The sequence below is a fragment of the Haemaphysalis longicornis genome, unplaced genomic scaffold, assembly GCF_048455015.1.
Source record: "Haemaphysalis longicornis isolate Haplotype H1 unplaced genomic scaffold, Haemaphysalis longicornis Haplotype H1 scaffold_6, whole genome shotgun sequence".
NCBI lineage: Eukaryota > Metazoa > Arthropoda > Arachnida > Ixodida > Ixodidae > Haemaphysalis > Haemaphysalis longicornis.
In genome coordinates, this window is record NW_027526407.1 from 79762286 (window position 1) to 79785284 (window position 22999).

A 22999-nucleotide genomic window follows, 5' to 3' on the forward strand; every position below is an offset into this window, starting at 1 on the left:
ATAGACAAAACAGGACAGGGGAACGACAAAAAAGGAAAGCAAAAAAAAAAGGAAAGAAAGAAAGACACACAGTGTGAGGCGGGCGCACTACAGGAAACTATAGAGTCCAGTTTCGGAAATAAATTCCAACAGTTTCTTGTAAAGTGGGCCGTGCGCCCACCGATGAATATCTGGAGGTCGCCCTGGGCGATGTCCTGTGGGCCCCATGTGTCGAGCTCGGGTTGATTGAAGCCCTGGACACGTCCCTAGCAAATGTTCCAATGTCGCTTCAGCAACAGGGGCAGGGCAGTAGGGGCAGGTCGGGGAGGGATCTGCAAGACTAGAAGTCCACGTTGCTCGCACAGCAGGCGTCAGTGCGACGCCCAGGCGGATTCTTCGAAGCACGACCTCTTCACGACGGGTTAAGCCGCCAGGAAGGTCAGACCCACGCGGAGGGAGAAGGGCACGCCTGGAGCGCCGAAGAATATCTTTCTTGATGAGTAGGGTGTCTTCCAGTGAGAGCTGTAGAAACGGGAGTGGGTACACCACTTGCTGCGGGTGAGCGGCTGAGTCGGCGAGGGCGTGCGTGGTCGTGCTCCGGCGGGTCCAGAGGACGCGAACAGGGCACGGGAATGATTGGAGTATCGGGTGTACCTCGCATGTAATGCCCAGTGTACTGTTGACGCGCCGGAGCTCTCGAGCAGCCTGAGTGGAATCGGTGTATAACACCAAGCGCGGTGGTGGGGCAGCGCCGAGCTCAGAAGCTAAAGCACACAGGCCATCTCGAATGGCAACCAGCTCCGCCAACAGAGAAGGAAGTGGCGCCTCTGTGAAATACGAGCATGTCTGGTTGATGGATGGCATAGTGGGGCAGACAAGGCTTGTGTGGAGGATGCCGTCGGCTACCCCTGCGTCCACATGCGCTTGAAGGCCCTCTGGCGAGTCAAAAGGAAGCGGTGGGTTGGCCTGCTTCTCTTGGGGGTGAATGCTTTTTATGCACCCTAGAGGCCGGTTGTCCGTAGCTTGAGGTCGCTGCCATGGAGGGGGCTCCGCTAAGCGAGGTAGCAGAGGCGAAGCACGATCGTAGTAGTGTGCAAGTGCTGCCGCGGCGGGAATCGATTGAATTTTTAAACGACGAGCCGATCGACGCTGATGTACGATTTCATCCAGCGTGTTCAGTTGCGCTTCGGCTTGAAGTGTCGGTATAGAGGTCATGCGAGGGAGTCCGGTGATAACTCGCATTGCTTCTCTATTTGCAGTTTCTAAGCGATCCCAGTCGCGCAAGGTGAGGTGTTGGAACTGGGCTTGGTAAACTAGTCGAGGCTGGAAGATAGCACGCACTAGAGTACGCATGACTCGAGAGCAGGCACCCCCTGACTTCTGGCCGATTCGGCGGAACAAGTGTAACATTCTGGTGGCCTTTTGTCGGGTGCAGCGGACCCATGAGGATGCCGACCCAGTTGCACTGATTTCCAGTCCCAGTATACGCATATGATCAGTGGCGGCAAGGGGTTCACCATTCAAGAACAGGGATATCGGTGTCTGCAACAGCCGTTCTCGACCACTACGATTTGTGACAGACATGTAAGTGGTTTTTTGCGGAGACAGCTTCAGGCCAATAAGCGAACACCACTGTGACGTAATGTCCACGGCAGCCTGTAGACCTGCTTCTTGACGAGACAACATGTCGTGCACCGACCACACAGTGATATCGTCCGCATAGACGAGAAAAAACGTGTCCGGTATGCTATCCAGCTGCCACGCCAAGGGTAATAGGGCCACGTTGAACAGCACAGGAGACAATACGGAGCCCTGAGGCACGCCTCGCTCCGAAACAAAGTGTCCCACGCGTTCCTTGCCTATGCGGATAGAGAACGAGCGGTTGTGAAGGAAGGACTTGACAAAATGGCATACTGCTGGTGGAAGGTGGAGTCTCTGCAGAACACTGATTATAGCTGAGTGGCTCACGTTGTCATACGCCTTTTCAACGTCCATAGCCAAGATCGTACGGATCTTACGTGACCTGCCACCTAAAAGCACCATAGATGACATATGGTCCAGGCCATCTTCTGTTCCCAGGTGAGGACGAAACCCAATCTGAGCTGGGTGATACCACCCGTATCGTTCCAGCCACCAGGAAAGGCGCGTGGCGAGCATCCGTTCCAGTAGCTTGCACAGGGTGGATGTCAGTGCGATAGGACGGAGGTTACTCAACTGGTCTGGGGGCTTCCCAGGTTTCGGGATAGGTACCACTTCGGCATGTTTCAAGGTAAGTGGAATGTCGCTGGACGCCCAGACACTGTTGAGCCAGTCCAGTAACCACTGCAGACCGAGACCGTCCATGTTCTTAAACACCTCATATGTTACACCATCTGGGCCCGGCGCTGTGCGCAGTTTAGCCTTATCAATAGCTGCAAGGAACTCCGCCATGGTAAATGGAGCCTGTATCCCGTCAAGATCTTCCTGGCTTGGGAGCGACCCAGCCTCCGGTGGAAGAGTAGGTAGGCTGACAAATGCTGGTGGAGCTTGGTCGTACTTCGGGAAGAACTGCTTGGCCACATCTGGAGCAAATTGACTCGGAGTGAGTCCAGAGGCAAGGCAGGCCGTGGCTGCCGGGTCTTGGGGGCGGCCACCATGCTCCATACTACGAAAAGTGCGCCATACAGACGCGCTGGTAGAAGATGGGCCTAGTGAGGCACACCAGTCCAACCACCGTTGACGGGATAGCGACTTTTCATGACGGCGCGCGGCTGCAGTGAGGCGGTGCAACGAATTCCGTAATTCCGCATTTGTGGGCTGTTTATTGGCCGCCAGTTCTGCTCTGCGTCGAGCTGCCCACAGGTTTAGAAGATGGAGGTCTGGTGCAGGCTTGTTCTCCTCTACCCAGGATGTGCGCGTGGCATCCCGAAGGGCACTACATAGCACACGCAGCGGATCCGAGGTTTCTTCACAGACGGACGTGTTCAGGCCCTTCCGAAACAAGTCCCAGTCTGTGACAAAGCACTGGCGTCTGTTTGAGCGCTTTAAATCCGGAGCTAAACCGAGGCGAATGGGATAGTGGTCACTTCCCCAGCAGTCCGGTTCCCGGTCCCAAGACACTGTCCGCGCTCCAAGCCACCACGAAAGGTCGGGGGAGTATGGAGGGCTCCGCGGATGCTCCTGTCGACGGGTTGGGGTGTCCACAGGATTGAGGAGAGCGAAATGCGCATCCGTGAACGCGTCCAACACTATCGTTCCTCGGGCACTAGAGTACGGATATCCCCATGTGGGATGCGGTGCATTGAAATCTCCGCCGACCAGCACAGTGCACCCTGGGTGCGCGCAGAGGAGATGCTGAATCCACCCTAGTCGCAACGCTGGAGAACTCCCGCTGTGCGGGCGCACGTAGCAGGACACTAGTATTACCTTTGTTTGAGGAAGGCTCACTAACACGGCCACTACTTCCTGCCAGTCATTGCACCACGGTTCTAGGTTAACCTGAGTCTGCGGGTAACAGTTGGCGACATAGACTGCTGCTTTTCCGGGTGGGTCAGACACAGCACTGCACCGACGATCCAAAATACTCGGTGAAGCATAGGCGTTCAATCCAGGCAAATTAGGAAGGGAATTAGTTTCTTGTAGGAGCAAGGCCCAGGCAGGGAGTCTTCCGATAAGTATACGGTAGCGAAGCTCCCCCACCTTGCTTGCCAGTCCTCTGCAGTTCCACTGCAGCACAAACTTGTAGTCCCTCGGAATCATTGCATCAACGGAAGGTGTGCCAGCAAAACCGATGACAGATGTTGCAGTTGCTGCGCCACGAAATTGAGGAGTTCCATCGGAGATAGCTTGGCAGATGGCGGTGGCGCAAGTGAGGCAGGCGTAGCAGCAGCAAAAGAGCGATTATCAGCGGTCGCTGACCGTTCAGACAAGCGGGTGAGCAAAGTTCTCCGCTGGCGAAGACGTCGTACTTCCTCCTGAAGCGTACTGAGACGCTTTTCGACTTCTGCCAGCTCCCCAGAAGCTTGCATTGCTGGCTCATGCAGGTCTTCCTTTCGATTCCGGCGTGTCTTGCCCCGCTTGAGTGCTTCCTTATACGTAAGGGTGTCCTCGGGCTCAGTCTCCAGGCTTAACGGAGGGAACGTCTCCTCATCGGTGGGTGTCAAAACCGCGTATCGGTTAGACGTCGCAACCCCACCATCGGACGCGTCTTGCTGTCTCGATTTGCGGTGGCGAGTATTCTGGCGACGAGCAGCTTCATTAGCCTTGCGCTTAACGGGGCATTCCTTGGACGTAACATCGTGGTCGTCCGTTTTGCATATGCCACATTTATATTTAACAGCTTCTTGCGAGTTTTCCGTTTCTTGTTCAGGCTGCGGGCATGAGGAACGCATATGGCCGGGCCGAAAACACCGGTAGCAATAGACCACGCCTGACTTGTACGGGCGGAATCGCAGGATACCACCATAATATGTGATGCGAGCTGGGGCAGAAACTGGGCCCTGAAGGGTGACTAGGCATGTTCGGCCGCGACCCATGTATCGGGCTTGCAAGATCTTGTGGGACGTACATGTGAGCGTAGCCGCAAGGGTTTCCGGTGACTCGTCTGGGTCGACGCCGAAGACGACATACCTGCGAAGGTCGGAGCCCGAAATCAGGTACGCTTGAACCCCCACTGCAGTACCGGCGGGCAGGGGGATCTCTTTCAGGCCGCAAAGACGGTCAACATCTGCTAGCGAACGCACCCACACGGAGATGGTGTTGGTGGGACGGTGAATGGCGAAACCTTGGAACCCGTTGGTTTGGAGGCAGGAGTCCAGGGTGGCTTGAAGGACCCTGTTGGGCAGAGTCGTCACGTTGAAGCACTCCCGTGGTTTAATCGCCACTTTGTACAGCGGCGATACCCCGGGCGCCACCGCAGGCACTGCAGATGCACTGTCACGTTTGCGCACAAATGTGTCCTGAGTCGACGTAGCAGGCACTCCCAATGGTTGCTCACATGCTCGCCTCTTAGAGCCACTCGGACCACCATTACCCGTTACGGTAGTTGGTTGTTCCTCCATCGGATCCGGCGCAGCAAGATGTCGAACGGCGGTAGTTTCAGTCTCCATGCTGTCGCGCTGCAGCGTCGCGTCCATGCAGAGTGAGCGTAGCCCTGGTGTTGCCATAGCAACCGCGGCGCGCCTAGCTCTGGGGCCGGCGGTGCCGGCGGACGCTAGGCCTACTCGGCGACGATGGGGCAACGCTGGCCCGAGGGCCGCATCAGCGCCTCGGGCGTCGTCACTGACGGGTCGGTGAGGGGCCAGGGGTCTTTGGAGAGGATCACAGCAAGTTGGGCAGCAGTTCCAAGGCTGATGCACGTAAAATCACCAAAACCGAAGGAGCGAAGAGCGACGACGTGTCACACCCTTGGCTTGGCTTGGCGGCTAATGCATACGGGGCTTTCGAACACGAGGCATAAAGAACGGGCTTCCCACACGGCGCAGTTGATACGGGGCTTTGGAAATCGTGGGCTTTCGTGCACCCCCGTTCCTCCTATCGCTTAGCCGCATGTCACCGGTTCGGTGCGGGAAAGCTTGCTTCCGGTAGCGGAGAACGCGGGCGGTCGATCGTACGCGCTCTAAGTGCGATGAATTCGGTGACTGCAAAGCATGTTTTGCGTGTGTTTTAGCCGGACACTTCTCGTTTTCAAAACGGCGTAATTTTGTGCATCCCGAGTTCATTGGAACAACTGTCCCTTTACGTTTTCGAACTTCATAATACTTCGAAAATTTATTAAAGCGAAGCGTGCTACTTGTGGTGGCGTTGGAAAAAAATGCTCTGCAGGGAAGGCAACTTTGCCTGAGGAAAGCCAGCTTTGCACTGTGGGTTTCCACAAAGGGTACGTCAATCACGCACGGCATAAACAACAATATGTGTCTTCATGCATAGCGGGTTCCATGTAGCAGACGAATGCAGTTTAGAGTCATACGTTATAGCGATGATGATGATGATGATGGTGGAAGCATTCTCTAACAGGCGCACAGATGGGACGTTGATCAGGCCACACGCTTAACCAACGGAAAGCCCAAATGAACGGCAACGCCGAGCTAACCGAATCAGCGCATTCACATGACCCAATCACAAACCAATAGACACAAAAGCATTACATCACGTTCGGTTAGCTGAGCGTTGTCGTCGATTTGAACTTTTCCTGAGTGTATTGTGGACTTTGGATTTGTATCGGAGAAAGATTGGCGTTTCAACCGTCTTTCTTCCAGAAAGGGGCGTTAGATATTTTCGAAGTTTTCCAATAGTGGTACATATTCGATTCGAAGCCGAATCGAATATCGCGTTATTCGCTTTGATTTTCGAAAGTGTCGAATTGTTCTGCGCTCCTATTTAAAATACAACAGAAAGCGGCGGAGAATACAGTCGCACAGATAGCCGTATCGGTAAGGTATTCGACATGTAATGTGAAGGCGTGGGTTTGATCCCCACGCAGGACGCGTGTTTCTCTCCACTGTATTTCCGAACATAAAAAAATAACATAATAAATAAAGATAAAATAAATAAACAGAATAAAATAAAAAGTAGAGATGTGCGTCGATTAATGAACTAAAGTAATAAATTAATCAACTAAAGCCAATCAGTATAGCTAACCAATAAAGTAATCAACTAAAGCCGGCCGATTGATACAGCTAATAAGCTGTTGTTGATTACTGGATCGATTAATCGGTTGTGTTGGTTTATAGGAAGACAACCTAAAACACCACTGTTGCGCGTTTGACGGGTGTTTATACTGCCACGTGACTTACATGCGATTGAAATCGTTTAAACATGCGTTTGTACACCTTTTTAGGCAGCAGTGTGTTAATAGGCTTGTTCACAGGCATTCTATGGCGTGGACATCGTTTAGGCTGATGCGGCCGGAACGCACGTTTATCACCGATGATGATAATGCATAAAGATGTATTCATCATCATCATCATCTACAAGAAGAAACCGCGGGGCTTGCTGTCTTTGTTAGTGCCGCCAGTCTCTTCGGTACCGGACGTTTCGGTATACGGCGTTTCGGTACGCGGGATTTTCAAATGCGAATTCAGACGCGCTTTTAGCCCACAACACGTGTGCGTCGTTGACGTGGCTGTTGCAGGCACGCAAATTGTATGTATCAGGGGTGAAGCCCCTTCGGGGATGGGGCTGTTGGCGTCGCCTGTCGTCGTCGTTATCGTCGTCTCATGTAGTCGCGGTACTAAAACTCCGAAAACTCGTTTACGCGTAGCGCTAGCCTGAACGTAATGCGTACTAAAAAAACACCGGGACACTCGTTTACGCCTCACGCTAGAGAGCTTCGTCCTTCAAAGACGAGAGACTTTTACAGCAAAGCTGTATACCTCTACCCCACAACGGTTCCATCTCCGTTGGCAAAAATGCCAAGGCGCCAAGAGTACACTTGTACACTGCATGCTTCGTCCCTCACCAGTTTTCACGTTAGTGGAGATGGCCGGGGATTTTGTTTAACGGCGGTGCGCATCAAAGTGGAGAGGAGGAAGATGCAAGCCCAAGAAGTGTGAGGGAAAGTGGCGGGGGAGCAAGGAGCCGACGAGCAGGTGTGGGGAGTGCGCATCGCGGCGCAGCTGTTCGGGTGGGGAGACGCGCGTCGGGGATTGGCTGCGCCTTGTGATGACGTGAGCTCTGACGTGCAAGTGTTCTCCTAGTTGAGAGAGACGGCGTGCGCTCGGCCGCATTAGTGTCAGATCATCGCCTCCTGTATTTTTACAATGCCAAACGCATCAGCCCGGAGCGGCCAACCAAGCCCTCTCCTTCTACTCTGGCCACTCTCCCCCAACCGCTAGCCTTCCCAGCGCTTCAGACACGTGACTGGTTCATGGGCGACGCGTGGTGGAAAGCGGTAACGTTGGCAAAACGTGCTCCGCCGCGAATCTGAGTTTTCTAATGCTGGCGGGAGCGGCGTTACTTCGGCAATCTTAATCATCGGTTGCCTTGGCAACCAGGCACAAGCCACTCTCGAATTCAGTTACGGTCGGGTTATCCCGGTTCATCTCGGGGCCCCACCTTGCGACATATGGGCACTGCAGGCGTACCACTCACTCCCATTGGGAAGCGGGCGATGCGTTTGACATTGTAAAATACAGGAGGTGATGGTCAGATCTACCGATGAGATGGGCAGACCTAAAAAAAAGCCACGTTGAAACTAGTGAAGTCCACCAGCTCCGCCGTTTCCTCAGACTTCGCATCTCAATTGCAAAGGTGGCCGAATTTTTTTATAAATGTACGTGCTCCTTTGTCAATGGAAGGTTATTCCGCCTTGCCAAATAATGTTAATCTATTCGGGAAATAATAACCCGAGCAACCATAGCTTTTAGGTAATGTTACTACTGGTTATATCGTTTTTATTCGTGATTTATTATCACCAGTTTTTTTATTTAAAATATAAATGACATTAATTGTTTTTTTTTTCGCTTTTCGCACGAAGCAATGTGCACGAGCGATGCGCATAAACGCAGAATGTCTCCTTCCCCTGCGATGGCGCGCAATTGGTCAGCTCTAATTGCAGGTTTCAGAAGCTAGGCGAAAAAACGGTACTGTCACTTATCTTACAAACAAAGGACTGGCTATAAGAAGTGGCTGCAGTAGACACGAAATAATATATCATTTTTTTACTACGCAGAGCGTAGTGGAATGTCATGTTTTTCTTTTCTATTTTTTCTTTTTTTTTTCACTACGCAGACTGTAGCACAATGTCAAACTCTGCCCTCTATTGCGGTTTGCTGTCGCTTCCAGCTGTAAGGGTGGTGGGAGCTCCGTCAAGCGATTTTTGCTTTTACTCCCACCTCCTCCGTCCTTGTATTGATGGATATAAACACTATTATTTTCTTTTTTTTTAAAGCTACTGTTGCTCAGATTGCTGTTCTGCGAATCCAGAGGACAATATTTAATAAGGCCACGTATAATAGATAAGTACGATTTGGGTCCTTGCAACTGCCTCGTCAACGACGCACATGTGCTGCTGCCTATAAGAATGCGCACTTGAATTCGTATCAGTAACGAAATGCCCATTCGCCGACAAACCCGTGTGTCCTGTACCGAAAAGACCGAGACCTATCTGTAACGGGTCCGAATAATCTCCGGTTACTTATGCCGGAGTTAGTCTGTTCAATGCCAAACGGGTGCGAACGCCCTTTGCCTATTTTTTGGACCTTCTAAGACGACCTTTTGACCGCTGATCAGATTGCACGGAGTGCGCTGCAATTTGCACCGACAGTTAAAGTTTCCCCCAATCACTGGAACGACTTCAGGCGAACAGTGGCCGAACATTTCAAGTCTTTGGAAAATCTCTATCACCAGCCTTGCGTCACAAAGGGGCTTACAAGATCGGAGGCAACATTGCTGTACCGCATCCGAACGGGCTCAGCGAAGACCACAGCATGGCTATTCAAGGTGGGCCTCGCGCGATCGCCTCAGTGTTCGTCATGTGCAGTGACAGGGGATGTACACCACTACGTAATGTGTTGCCCAGAGCATGATGTCGAGCGGACTGCAATGCTCTCAGTGATTCGAAAGCCGGCAGCCCCACACAACACTCTGGACCACATCGCCTTTCCAAGGGGACATTGGATGCTGCGAAGAGACGTGTCACGCCTTCTCCTGAGCTTCCTTGAGGAGATGGAGCTGGCAAACTTGTGGTAAAAGGACACTACCTTTGGCTAATTAGGAGGAGCTTGGGCGGAGCAATTGCCGGCATATCCAGCCAGGCTAACGCCGCCTGGTCCCACCACCACCACCACCACCACCACCACCACCACCACTTGCAGAAAAAAAAAAAAGAACTTTCCATTTTGTCAGTTTCCGTCACCACAGTATGTGAGCATACGGCCACCATTTCCTGCTGCAGCATATAAAACGAGTCGTCCGAGCACGGGAATTAGAGATGCTAACACATCGATTTAAGATGCCGTTTCAGTTTCATTTCGCTCGCGTGACTTCAACCGAATAACTGGTCAAAAATTGATCGCCATTAAAGCAAGAATCGATTGATCGTCCACAGGGGCTCCAGAAGGAGGAAAAAGGAGCGAGGGTGGCGGAGGGGAGCCTAATCGAGCTCTCTTTGCCAGAACGTAAGGGCGCTGCCCCCCTCCCCCAAATGATTAGACAGGTCGTGGCTCCAAAACGAAACGAAAAAAAAAAAAAAGAAAAAAAAAAACTGATTGGCTGGGGTGGTCCTGAGCGCGCGGCTCAATACGATTGAGTCATTTTGCTAGAAAACACGTTCCCTCTGCTGAGGCTAATCGTTATTTAATTCCCCGTCTGCCTCGTTTCTGTTCCTATGACGTGTTGCGGACAAATTACTATTATTAGAGTTCTGCTGTTCCTCTAAGGGGAACCAAATAATTACCTTCCCGTAAAGTTTACTCATGATGTCGATTGATTCACGCGTGAAGGCGCTTGCAATGTTATGTGCATGGTGTTATGTGTTATGTGCATGGTGTTATGTCGCACGGCATGCGCGCTTGCTCGCAAAATCTTCGGCAGCACAAATGAGGTGTTTGCATGAAGCTTTCCTGGTTGAGGTTATCTGGACGTCTGGAATGAGAAATGCGGAAGGCGTACTACTCACATTTCGGGAGGCAAAGACTCGCACACACCTTCAGAAACCGCAGGTTACATATTCACGTGCCGCGTAAGGTGTGTGCGTGCACATCTAAGGGGATCTCGGCTCTAAACACAAGCGCAGAACTTCGACCACCAGCCGCGCGCGGGAGAAGCGCCGTCATTCCGAACTTATCAGTTCCATCTGTTAAGGTCAAAGTCGAGTCATTCACACTCGCGCCAAATTGCGCGCACACAGACCGCCGCCTCTGAGTTCAACATGCGGCTTGGCCGTGGCGTCCAAGCTGACCCGCCCCCGGTGAAGTGAGCGTTCGTCGCCTCGCCGTGATGGGCAGCAAATGATTTCCTAATGGTCCTTCAGGCCTGTCTCGCCGATAACCGACCCGAAAGGCACCGCCCATTCCCATCCCCGCCGGCATACAACGCGACCTGCTCAAAGCCACATCGGTCTTTGGACTGTCGAAGGCGTCTGGTCTTGTGTGCAAGCTTGGGGTACCGGTTCTGTCATCACAAAAGGTTTTATTTTTGTTTCTTTAAGAGATATGCGCTTTGAACACGGTCGAACGCCGCACCGACATATCTGAGATGACAATGCGGCCGATTGTAGGCGATCCTCTTTTGGGCGTCGCGAAACTTGCATATTGTAAACTATATACGCGCTGCGGTGTGCGTCTTATCGTGCGGTAATTCGCATATTTTCATCTGCAGCAAAGACTCGCCGTAGCCGATTGGGGCTGTTACCTCGGTAATTCGCTCGCGGCCGTCATTGTGCTCATCCAACAAAGGCCGCCTATACTCTCATTTCCACCACCGGCGGCTCACCTGCTTCGAGGGTAGTCTAATCTTAGCCGACATTGCGGATGCAAAGAAAAGGCGTATTATATACGGTCATGAAAGGCGAGCAATAAAAAATAATAATGTTCCTGGAAGAAAATGAGTGTCGTGACGGGGTGCGGGAAGTGCATACGGGTTCGAGACTTCCGCATCACGTCTCTGGTGCGAAGGCATTATCCCGTTTCTTCGCAACGCAGTGTCACTAAAATTGCGGTAGCGCTGTCACCGGTAGCGACTGCCGTTAAGGCAACGTATAAGTTATAGGACGCAAGCGTCAGCAAAAATAAAACAAAGCCAAACAAAGGTAGCACAACGACAAAGATGGCGGCGTGCTCCTCAGGATAGCAGACGACAGTTTCAAATGCAGTGCTTCCGCAAGACCTACTTTGCAACATTACTACCGTGTACTAGAACAGAGAGGTGTGTCGTTCGGGTCCGATTAGGCGTGGGGAGAAGCGGGGGGGGGGGGGGGGGGGGGGGGGGGCGGTCCCTTTTGCGATGAAAATTTTTGCTGAGGACCTCCTGTTGTAAGCAGAGCCCCTGGTAGAGTGTACTAGAAGTTTTAGAGTGGCCCGACCGACCGCCCGGAGAGGTGCTCGTTTCGCGCAGAAAATAGCGGCGGCGCTGTAGTCAACGACAACTGAAAGCGAAAGCGGCGGCTGGCCGCGCGCAAGGCCGCGCGCGGGTCAGGAAACGCTGCTGCTTTATGCGCGGAGCGCTCGAAATTTGTTCTGCGGGTCGTCCAATTGCTTAAATATACTGTAGGTACAGTGGAATGTGGGTAACGAAATCAAAAATAAACGCAGCAGCTCATTTTGCGTTAGTTTTGTCTTTCCCGCTCGACAACAACAAGGAAAATTACGGATTTTCCTTTGCAGCATTCGTAGCGGATTGTAAATAAAGTAATTGCAGCGATATTTTCGCTTTTTCAATTTCCCATAAAAACGTATTTTGCGTGAAATTTCCTCGCATGATCCAGTTCATGACTGCTTTATGATTGTGTCCTTATTGTGCTGCTTGATGGACATAGTTGGTCGACGCAAATGACACGAAAAAATATATGAGGACTGGGATGATAGCTTCTCAGATGAATTTTTTATTTATTGTCTTGAAATTTACGCTCGGACTGCAGTTATGTGGGTTAATATCATAAGTTGCGTTTTTTTTTGCGTGAGTTGTTATTATAGCAGTATTTAAGCAGTGGCCCGCTTGGGATAATTACCGGTCACCGTGGTGGCCGATCACAAAAAGACACGCGCAAGCGAGGTATCCTTTTAACTAAAAAGGGGTTAGCCCAGCGGTTAGCTCAGTTGTCCCAATGACCGTCTTGCATAGAACTATTCCCGCAACGTTCTATTAAATGCACCACCTTTCACCTGATTCGGTCAAGAAATGAGTTGAATCAAAATAACACAAATTTAATTCACAGGTATGCGGAGAGTACAGTTACACGCACATAAAACAAATGCAAAACATAGATCAGAAAATATATTGACCGCGACAATAATGAAATATACCACGTCAAGAACGCTAACATGGAGGTTCAAATAAACGGAACTGGAACAAAATACACATTTTGTTTTCATTTTCGATAGCCCAGAAAATGAAATATAGCGCGGGAAATCATGCACAAAGTCTACACACGTAAAGGTTTAGGAATAACGCTAACATGGAGGTTTAAATTGACATTTTTGGCCAATGCATTTTCATAACTCGCCCTCGATCATTAGCGACGGCTAAGTTTAAGGTGTTGCTCCCACCTTCGCATGTAATCACGGAACTCGTTTAAACCTTTTATATAGAAATGAATCGTGTCACAATGTATACAGAACCAAACCAAATTTGCTGTCAAGGTCTCACGTGCTGGTCGCAACCAACGCCGTTAAGGTGTTTGCTGTGAACAAGGGCTGCGGCACATCCATAACGCTGTCATGGTGGAGCTCCCTGTTGCTGAAGCAAGTGGTAAAAACGTCCTAGAGATCGCTAATCAACTTTCGAAAATGCACGGAAGGATTCAGAAGCCCCCCCCCCCCCCCCCCAAAATACAAGAGGTGGTAAACACAGCGGCATCTTCCCCTGGCATGCAGTATTGGTCATGCAGACTTGGCACTTCGTTTTCAGTGCACACTTCCTTACCAAGTGCCTGCAATATGCGACATAGCAGGTTAATAAAATAATTAAGAAAGCCCACTAACGACAGTACAAGCATCAACGGCAGGGGTAGCCCAGAAGAAGGCTCTTGGTATTTTTGTTCCAAATGAGAACGTAAAAAAACATTAAACTTTTTGCAGCCTATATAATATGTGCGCCCTGCCGCTTTTGCTTCATGGGCAGAGTCAAGAAGGGGAAGGGAAAAACATTCCTGGTGCCTGTCCGTCAAATTAAACCCTCGTTAACTCGAACTCTGCTATCTCAAAATATCGTCTCGAAACTTTTTCTCACAGTGTGCTTACCTCCCATAGGCGCTAAGCATTTGCCCGCTTTATCTCGAAACGTTTTTTCGTAGGACCACGGATGTCTCGAAATACTGGCAGAGAGGACAAAAGGCAAAGTCCGCTGCAGGCAGCTGATAAGGTCCCCGTTCGAATGATTACTCCCGCCGAACGTGGTCGTGAAGTGCAAGTTTACGCGGACTACGCGTCCCCATTGCCGGAATGCTGTCTGGCGCGGACATCATTGAGGTAGCTGTGGACGACGCAGCTGATCATGCGGACGAGGAGGAGCCTCCAGAATTGCCTACAACGGCAGAAACTGCATACATGCTGCGTCTGCGTTGTAGGTAGAATGCAGCGGTGGCGACCACCAATTCATGCGATGCATTGAGAAGCTCGGGCACGCTTTTCTGGGGTGCAGATGCGAACGCGAAACAGCCGAGCGCAACACAGTTCTTTCTTCTGCAATAATAAAAGTTTCTTTTTCCTGCGAATTATTTTGTCTTCATTACGAAATCTCCCCTGTGCAATAGTGCTTTTGTTAGCACCACTAGCTGTAATTTCAGGGACCTGGCTACAAATTTTCTGCATTTGACTTAACTCGAAACTCTGCGCTTTTCTCAAAATTTTCAGCGAATTTTACGAATTTGAGTTAACGAGGGGTTACTGTATATCAACAATTAACGTTTTCAGAAAACGCTTAAAAAATGAGAAAGTATCGTTCAAGCGGAGTCATAACGTTTCTGCGTCTATTTTCTAAATCAGCTGACCAAAGGCGCAGGTTCGATTCCCGGCCGTGGCGGGGCCGCTTTTGTGATGGAGGATAAAAGCGAAAAACGCCCGTGTCTTCGAGATTTCGGCGCACGTTAAAGATCCCCAGGTGGTTAAAATGAATCCGAAGCCCCCCAGTACTGCTTGCCTCATCGCCTGTGTAGCGCCGGCGCGTTAAACTTCATACTCCAAAATAAATCAGGTTCGCAAGCGCAAAACACCGCCGCGAGCCACGCAAATATTGCCGCGCGCAGGCTGGGAGCTGGTGCCGGGGAGCGCCGGCTGTTCAGTTGTCGACGACAGCAGCGCCGCCGCTATACTGGTTTTATTTTCTGCGCTCAAGTCGACCCGGCGGAGCAATGGGAGAGGCCGCCGCTCGGGCCACTCTAAAACTTCTAGTACACTCTACCCCTGGCGGCCGCTGCTTCCAAATTGGCTTCAGAGGAGTTGTTTGTTAAATTATTCCTTATTTATTGCCCTAAATAGCCTTATTTATTTTTATAATGTAAAGTTTTGTAAAACCCGTCAAATAAGTGTTGAATTTTATTTAAAACTTTTAGGGGGTGCTGGCAGCAACATGAGTTCTCTAGGAACTCCTGCGTTCCATACAATTTTTTCATCGCAGAAGGGACTCGCGCTCTCCATTGGTTTTTCCCCCCGCACGCCGCACGACACACCTCTACCTTCTAGTGCACTGTAACGTTACGTCACGAAGATGTGGTGGCGGTGGCAGTAGTAGCGATGAGAGTTAAAATACCGAAAATGGGCACAATAAGAACGTGGGCCGTTGCGATGAAGGAATATAACATTAAGTTACATTAAAAAGCCAACGTTGCGAGCAATGCGGTAGCAGGCGATGCCCAAAATTCTTGCGGTTCATTAACTGTAGATATTCTGATGAGGAATGGGGCAGTTTCCCCGATTTGTTTAGCAGCGCGAAGTAGGTCCGTAGCTATATACGGGGCGTTTGAACAATAAATGAGCGTTTTTAAAGCCTTCAGCAATAAATGAGCCTTAAATGAGCAATAAATGAGCGTTAATAAAGCCCTCAGTGCTCCATTCGGCGAAAAACCGTCGTCGCGTCCGGTGCAGAAATTGGCCGCCGCCGTGAAGAGTCCAAGAAAAAAAGAACGATTTCCCATCCCTTCCCAAATAAAGTTGAGAGAGGCGCGAAAGCCAAAAGTGCGCCCAACCTTCGCTGAAAGTGCGTTCGATCGACCGTCAATCCTTCTAAGACCCAAGTAGCAAACGAAACGAAACCTTCGAAACCTTCGCTGAAAGTGCTTCGCTGAAACCTTCGCTGAAACGAAACCTTCGCTGAAAGTGCGTTCGAAAGTGCGTTCCTTCAAAGACTCAAGTAGCAAACGAAAACGAACCCATGCGGCTATTTTTCGCGCACTAAGTTAAACACATCTAGGAACGATCCAAATGTGTATTTATACGTGGCTTATGAGATAAAGCTGTACTAATATATAGTTTTTGCTCATGATCGAAGCATTGTCTCATCTAGAAGCGTTCCTTTTTGGCGATTTTCAAGTAGCCGTATTGACACAATGGAAGCCCGGTTTCACACACGCGCCGTTTGTCCAGAGGTCTTATCAGAGCTTTTCGGTCGACCAGCCGGTCTACGGGGAAATGCATTAGTTTTTTGGCAGGACGCCATCGGCCCCACTACGAAAGATTTCGCTGTAAAAATAGCATAATTGAGTTCGTGTGGGGTTTTAACTCTTGTCTCCAGAGTATACGAGTGTAGGGTGTTACCCCCTCCTCCTTCCCCCCCCGCTACCTCCGTATGCTGATAACGGGGGAACAAAGGTAAGAGTTGTGCGTACCGCGTGTCGGCGTAAGCTTGATGTTTGTAGGCTGGCTTTCCCACACTGCGTGCTGCGCAGTGAAGCGTACTCACAATCGCGGCGCGACGGCGCGATTTGAGCTGGAGTTGCGGCCAACCAATGACCCACGGACAGCTCCGTTGGTCACCCACCTTCACTTACTTTTAGGGGCGAAGCCCCTTAAAGGAGCCATGAAGACAAAATACAAGTTGGGTTTATTAGAAAGACGGCTTAATCCCGATAACAATGATACCAATATCATCGCAATCTTCGAACAAATAACGGAGATATTAAAGAAGACGTGTGAAGCAGTCTCGACCCCCTAGCCAATTTCACGCAACTTTTCTATCACGTCACGGAACCTTGTTTGCGCGATTGGCGGCCGCCTAACTGACCTGTCGCGACGGCACATGACTGGACGTCTGTAATGGGACCTCTAGTTCCATTTGACCGCATCACTTGAATGCTAACGTGCAGTTAACGCACTGGAAATTATGTTTTATTGCTGGCCCGTATGACGTCATTCTTGCTCATAACACGTCACTGTGGCGCAAAATTTTAAAGTTTTTGAATACTTCTTGCTTTTTTTTTTTCGTTAAAAACATCTTTTGTGGCTGTAATGGAGCTGAGTGAGATACTGAATCCTAGTTCTTTCAAATTAAACGAAGTTGTATTTTCTCTTCATGGCTCCTTTAAGGCTAGGGCTGTCGGCGTCTCCTGTTGTCGTCGTAAGCGTCGTCTCGCGTAGTCACGGTGCTAAAACACGGGGACACGTCGTTTACGCCTCACGCTATAGAACGTAACGCGTACTAAAAGAACACCGGGACACTCATTTACGTCTCGCGCTGGAACGCTTCGTGCTGCAAAGACACGAAAATTTTACACCAAAGCTGTATACCTCTACCCCCCAACGGTTTCATCTCCGTGGGCAAAAACGCCAAGACCCCAACAATACACTTATGCACTGCATGCTTCGCCCCTCCCCCGGTTTCACGTTAGTCGAGATGGGCCGGGATTTTTTTTTCTATGGCGCACTCTAAGAATTTTTTGATGTTCTGTATGTATCCCCGTAGTGAAAATATTATCCCGGCCAGCCTTTTCATATGCAAAAACTTATTTTTTAATCGATCGATAAAAAACAAGGGAAGCGATGAGGCCTAGGTTATTTTTAAACAAATTACGCCATTAATTGACACTTTTACGAACAATTCAATGTGAGGGATTTAGCGGTTTATGAAAATTGTTTAAGGACACCCATTTATTGTTTGTAACACCCCGTATACTTGTAAAGTATGGGATGACCGTGCGTGGTTTATGAATCGCGTATGCATTTCGGTCGGTCCCGCGTTGGAAGCGGGATGATAATGACCTTCGTTCTCACGACACTCCAAATATAGAGGTCAATCTGCAAATAAGGCACTTCACACATTAGTGAGGAACATTTTCAGACCGCACACATACTGCTATAGAAAAAGCACAGTTTCTGTTTAGATAAGAAGTTCACTGCGGATTAAACCGCGGAATTATTGCTGTGGTGGGAGGTGCATTCTGAAGACTGCGCCATTATTTCGCATTTCCCACCGGATCTGCTGGCCTTTCCCTCGTCCTGTGCGAAAATGGAATAGTGTTTATCGGTATTGTACGTGTTATTAAAATGCAAGGGAGTGACTGAATCATCTATCTAAAAGTATGCCTGTATATGCCTTCCAAGAGTGATTTACTCATTTTTGTGCGGTGAAGCAGTGAGCGCAAAAAAAAAAAAACATTTTCCAAAATTTTCATTTTTTTATTTTTCTTGTATTTTGTACTTTTGTTTTCAGTGTTTTTTTTTAAAAGAAAGCGTTGGACTCCGTCAAAGGTGTTCCAACACCTTTTGCCCTCATTTCCGCCGTTTTGCTGTTTGATGTAAAACTGGAAAGAAATCCCTGTCCCGTAACGACCGTTATGGCGCTAGAGACAAATAACACTCGAAAAACAAGACTTCATTTGGCTTTGACATTCAATAATTTTTTTCTAGCTACGCTTGTGATACGAAACTAACCACGCTAATCAACGAAGAAGACGGGACCAAACTTACCAAGAGGACGGGATAGATAAGGCATACGTGTACAAACTTGGCGCCCTACTAAATAACTACAGAGTGAACTTGAGTCGACTCAACGGGCCATGGAACGAATAATGTTAGGAGTAACACTCAGGGACAAGGAACGAGCTACCTGGATCAGAGAACAAACTAGAGTTGACGATATCGTAGCCCATACAAAGAAAAAGAAATGGTCTTGGGCTGGCCATGTAGTGAGACGAACCGACAGCCGGTGGACAATTAGGGCAACGGAGTTGATACCAAGGGATGGGCCTAGAAGAAGGGGAAGGCCATTAATCTGATAAAGAGATGAAATAAAGAAATTATGGGGTAAACTACGGACCCGAGCAGCGCAAGGCAGGAGCAGTTGGAGGTCAATGGGAGAGGCCTTCGTGCTGCAGTGTACCTGAGTAGACTGATTATGATGATGATGATGATGACGACATGTACAAGAGCTTGAGTCTTCTCTACCGTTCTCTTTTACGCCGGTGAATTATGTTTCACAATTCCAAGAAAGTCCTAAACAAAGTTCTATTCATATAAAAGGGCAGCGTCAATAGCCCGTCCCCGTCCGTCTCTTCCGAGAAATGAACTCCACACGCGATACAGCTATACCGCTTTTCGGGCTGGCGAAGCGGGCTACGATCGAGGTGTGGGCGTAGCCCGTCGAATGGCTATAAATGACATCACATCAAGGGCAGTCGCGACGAGCACCGTCTAGACGAGGAAGGCGCCTAAATGGTAGGCCGTCAACCCCGGTATACCGTATAGCCTGTTGCCTTCTCTTTCTGTGCTGCAAAACCGGACTCCAAAGGTAGAGGTTCCGTACTCCCGAAATCCGGTTTACGGAAAAGAGGCAGAGGCTCGAGCCTGCTTTATTCTATATCTCCTCCGTGCTGCAAAAACGGACTTCAACGGAAAGTGTTCCGTACCTCAAAAAACCCGTTATACGGAAGATAGGCAACGTAGCCTGTTTTGCATTTCTCTCCATGCTGCAAAAATGGATTACAACAGAATTGGTTCCGTACTTAAAAAAAAAAAAATCGTTACTCGGAAGATAGGCAACGTAGCCTGTTTTGCATTTCTCTCCATACTACAAAAATGAATTACAACAGAATTGGTTCCGTACTTCCGAAACCCCGTTACCCGGAAGAGAGGCAGCGTAGCCTGTTTTCGTTTCTCTCCGTATGCTGCAAAAACGAACTCCACCGGAAGGTGTTCCGTACTCAACCAAAACCGGCAATACGGAAGAACCAGCGGAGCCTGTTTTGCTCTCTTTCCGTGCCGCAAGAACATATCCCAACGTAAGGTGTTCCGTGCTCGTGAAAAACCGGTTATACGGAAGATGCTGCGAAGCCTGTTTTTGCTCTCTCGTCGTGCCGCGAAAACGGATTACAACGCAAGGTGTTCCGTGCTCAACAAAAACCGGTTATACGGAAGAAGCTGCGAAGCCTGTTTATGCTCCCTCGTCGTACAGCAAAAACGGATTCTAACGGAAGGTGTTCCGTACTCACCAAAAACTGGTTATGCGGAAGAAGCAGTGGAGCCTGTTTTGCTCCCTCTCCGTGCCGCAAAAAAATGTATTTCAACGGAAGGTGTTCCGTACTCAACAAAATCGGTTATACGGACGAGAGGCCGAATTCAGTCGAGGTGCGACCTTTTATGGAATCTCATCTGCTAAGGCCCGTTTTTGCAGCACGGGAGATAAGAAAATACGCCAACCGCGCAGTTCCGCAAGGACGTGTTATTTACCGACCGCTTTTATAAATACCAAGTTTATCTGCGTCTCCCAGATACGCGTTGCCCATAATAAAATGAGATATCTCCCACTCCGCGTACTCTTGTTTATTATCTTTCCTTGCCTTGGCAGCGTCGCTAAAGACTTCCTGCTGGCTTTCCCGCGATGCACACTACGGGAAAGACTGTGCGCAGTCAACATTTGTTGCAGCTAGGCGACGGACCATCTGTCACGAAACAACGCGCTTAATTCAACCCATTTCTCTCGACTGCCTCGGTATGCGATCGTGTAATGATTGATAATTTCTGGAAAGCGAGGAATTCCCCATGGGCACCTAGACAGCACCCAAAAGATAGTGTGTGTAGAATGGTTCAGAACGTCCGCCTAGATGAACCTTCTTTTTGGCGACCATCTTTTCGAACAAGTGCATCCGCGCCAGAAAAAGAAAGACGCGAACAAACGCAGAATCCGACAAAAGGCGAAGTCGAAGCCGGTCACGTGACGCTTTCCCAGTGCGGAATTCCCGCAGCGGGATCCAATCCCCGAGGCGCCGGCAACGTGCACGCGCAAACCAAATCAGACACTTACTTGGCTGCGCTGCGTACGATGTAGAAAGAAGGATACGCAAAGAACGAAGGGGCGAGATGAAGAGAAAGAATGCATGACGAACGGGGGCGTATTCCAGTGTGGACACTGCGCGGTGGTGTTTCCGGCTCCTCGTCTACCCTCGTCTGTACTTCGCCTCTTCGATCTCCGCCCAGCCTCCACTCGGCAGACGTTGCAGTGGGGACAAGATCTGATGCGCCGTGGACTTCTTTGCTGCGTTTCTCCTGTTCTTTCCTCGATCGTCTTTGGGGGTGCAGGAGGGCGACAAAGTGCCCCCGGAGAGACGGATGAGCGGCGGGTTTTTCCGCGCAAGGCGAGCATTTCTCGGGCGCACCTTCGGCGTTCACGAACACGGAGGCGCAGCAACAGCGCGTTTGATTTCGCGTCGTTCTTGTCGGTGCTCGGAGAACAGCTGATCGCACTCGTCGCACCGTTCCGTCACTCTTGTCGCACGCCGCGGGGGCTGGGCGGGAACGTGGACGCGTGCCGACGTATTCATGTTGGAATGACAAGGTGTTTCCGTTGCTCCGCTCGTTTGATGCTGCTTGGAGCGTCGCTTGGAACTTCCGAGGCGAATTTCACGAGAATGTTTGTGTGCGTGTATGCGTACAAGAGAGAGAGAGAGAGAGAGAGAGAGAGAGAGAGAGAGAGAGAGAGAGAGAGAGAGAGAGAGAGAGAGAGAGAGAGAGAGAGAGATTATTAAGAGCGATACCCAACCGGCCTCCGCATTGAGAAAAACAAGTAACGGACGTGCTCTTTCTGTTACGGATGGTGGTTGTACACTTTGAATTTTAAAGCGGCTTGTGTTCTGTAGAAATTAGAATTGAAGGAAGCCGCACAGAATGTTTTCGCGCAGTAACTCAGAAACGAAAGAGGTGGTTAAACTATATTTCCGTTTTCACTTTTTTAGATACACCCCGCCGCCTCGTGCGCACACACAAATGCCAGCTTGTTGTACAGCGCATTAAATCATAACGACACTTTTGGACCTCCTGTGTGCGTTATTTTACTGTCATTTTTAATGCGCCAACGCTAAATACTTATTTCGACGCAGCGCGTGAAGCTTGGGGGCTTCCGGACAGGGTCCTAGCACAGGTGCGAACCGGGTGGCGAACAAAAAAAGGTCTGGTTGATTCCACTGTCATAGGAATCGGTAAACACGAAAGTGAAATGTGCAGCGAAATCTGCAGCTGAGCATGATTTGCGGGTCGGCGGCTGTCTTGTGAGTGTGCTTGGCGAGCGACGTCCTGCTGGCGGGTCGCTTCGGCAAAGGTGTACTGGCGTCATTTCCGTGACGGGTATGGCGTCAGTGAAATCTTGGTGTATCCCGGGACATAGCACTTTCGTGTTAAAATATAAAACCTACCCGCCGCGGTGGCTCAGTGGCTAAGGCGTTCCGCTGCTGAGCACGAGGTCGCGGGCTCGATTCCCGGCCGCGGCAGCCGCTTTTCTGATGGAGGCGAAAAGCAAAAACGCCCGTGTGCGCGAGGTTTCGGCACACGTTAAAGATCACCAGGTGGTCAAAATTAATCCGGAGTCCTCCACTACGGCGCGCCTCATCGCCTGCGTTGCGTCGGCGCGTTAAACCCCACAATCAATCAAATCAAAATATAAAACCCGAAAACGAACAACCCTAAGTGTAACGTACTCTTTAGTACTAAAGGTTGCTTCCCCGCAAGAAGACCCTGTTTGCGGGGGTGCACCCTTTACAGGCCGCTTTTTTCGTTGTACTGGTGTCATTTCCGCGACGAATATGACGTCATGGAAATCTTCGTGTACCCCGGAATAAAACTTTCGTGTTAAAAAGGATTGTGCGACCGATTTAGAGAGGGGGGTCGTCGTAGCAACGCACCCAGAAGGCAACGCAACGGATCCCATGAAGGCGTCAAGAAGAGCTTTCGTTTGGTTACGCCAGCACTTCGCCATAATTATTTTTAAATGCGGAAGCACTTCTGCCTGGACTCAATCGAAGAAAATCGCCTGTCCGCATACGAAAACGGCGACATTTCGTTCCCAGATAGACACGAGTCCGGCACTTTCGTTGCAGTGCAGAGGGTGAATATTTAACCTGTGGATATGCCGCGCACCGCTCCTACCCAACCTAAAAGATAGAAACCACATTTACTTACGAAAA

At 50.0% G+C, this 22999-nt stretch overlaps 1 protein-coding gene across 1 annotated transcript in view; it reads left to right on the forward strand.

The window, feature by feature from the left end:
- The window catches only part of Myo81f (unconventional myosin 81F), a 143664-nt gene that overhangs the window by 33076 nt on the left and 87589 nt on the right, over window positions 1-22999 (forward strand). The gene's annotated exons all lie outside the window — the stretch shown is intronic.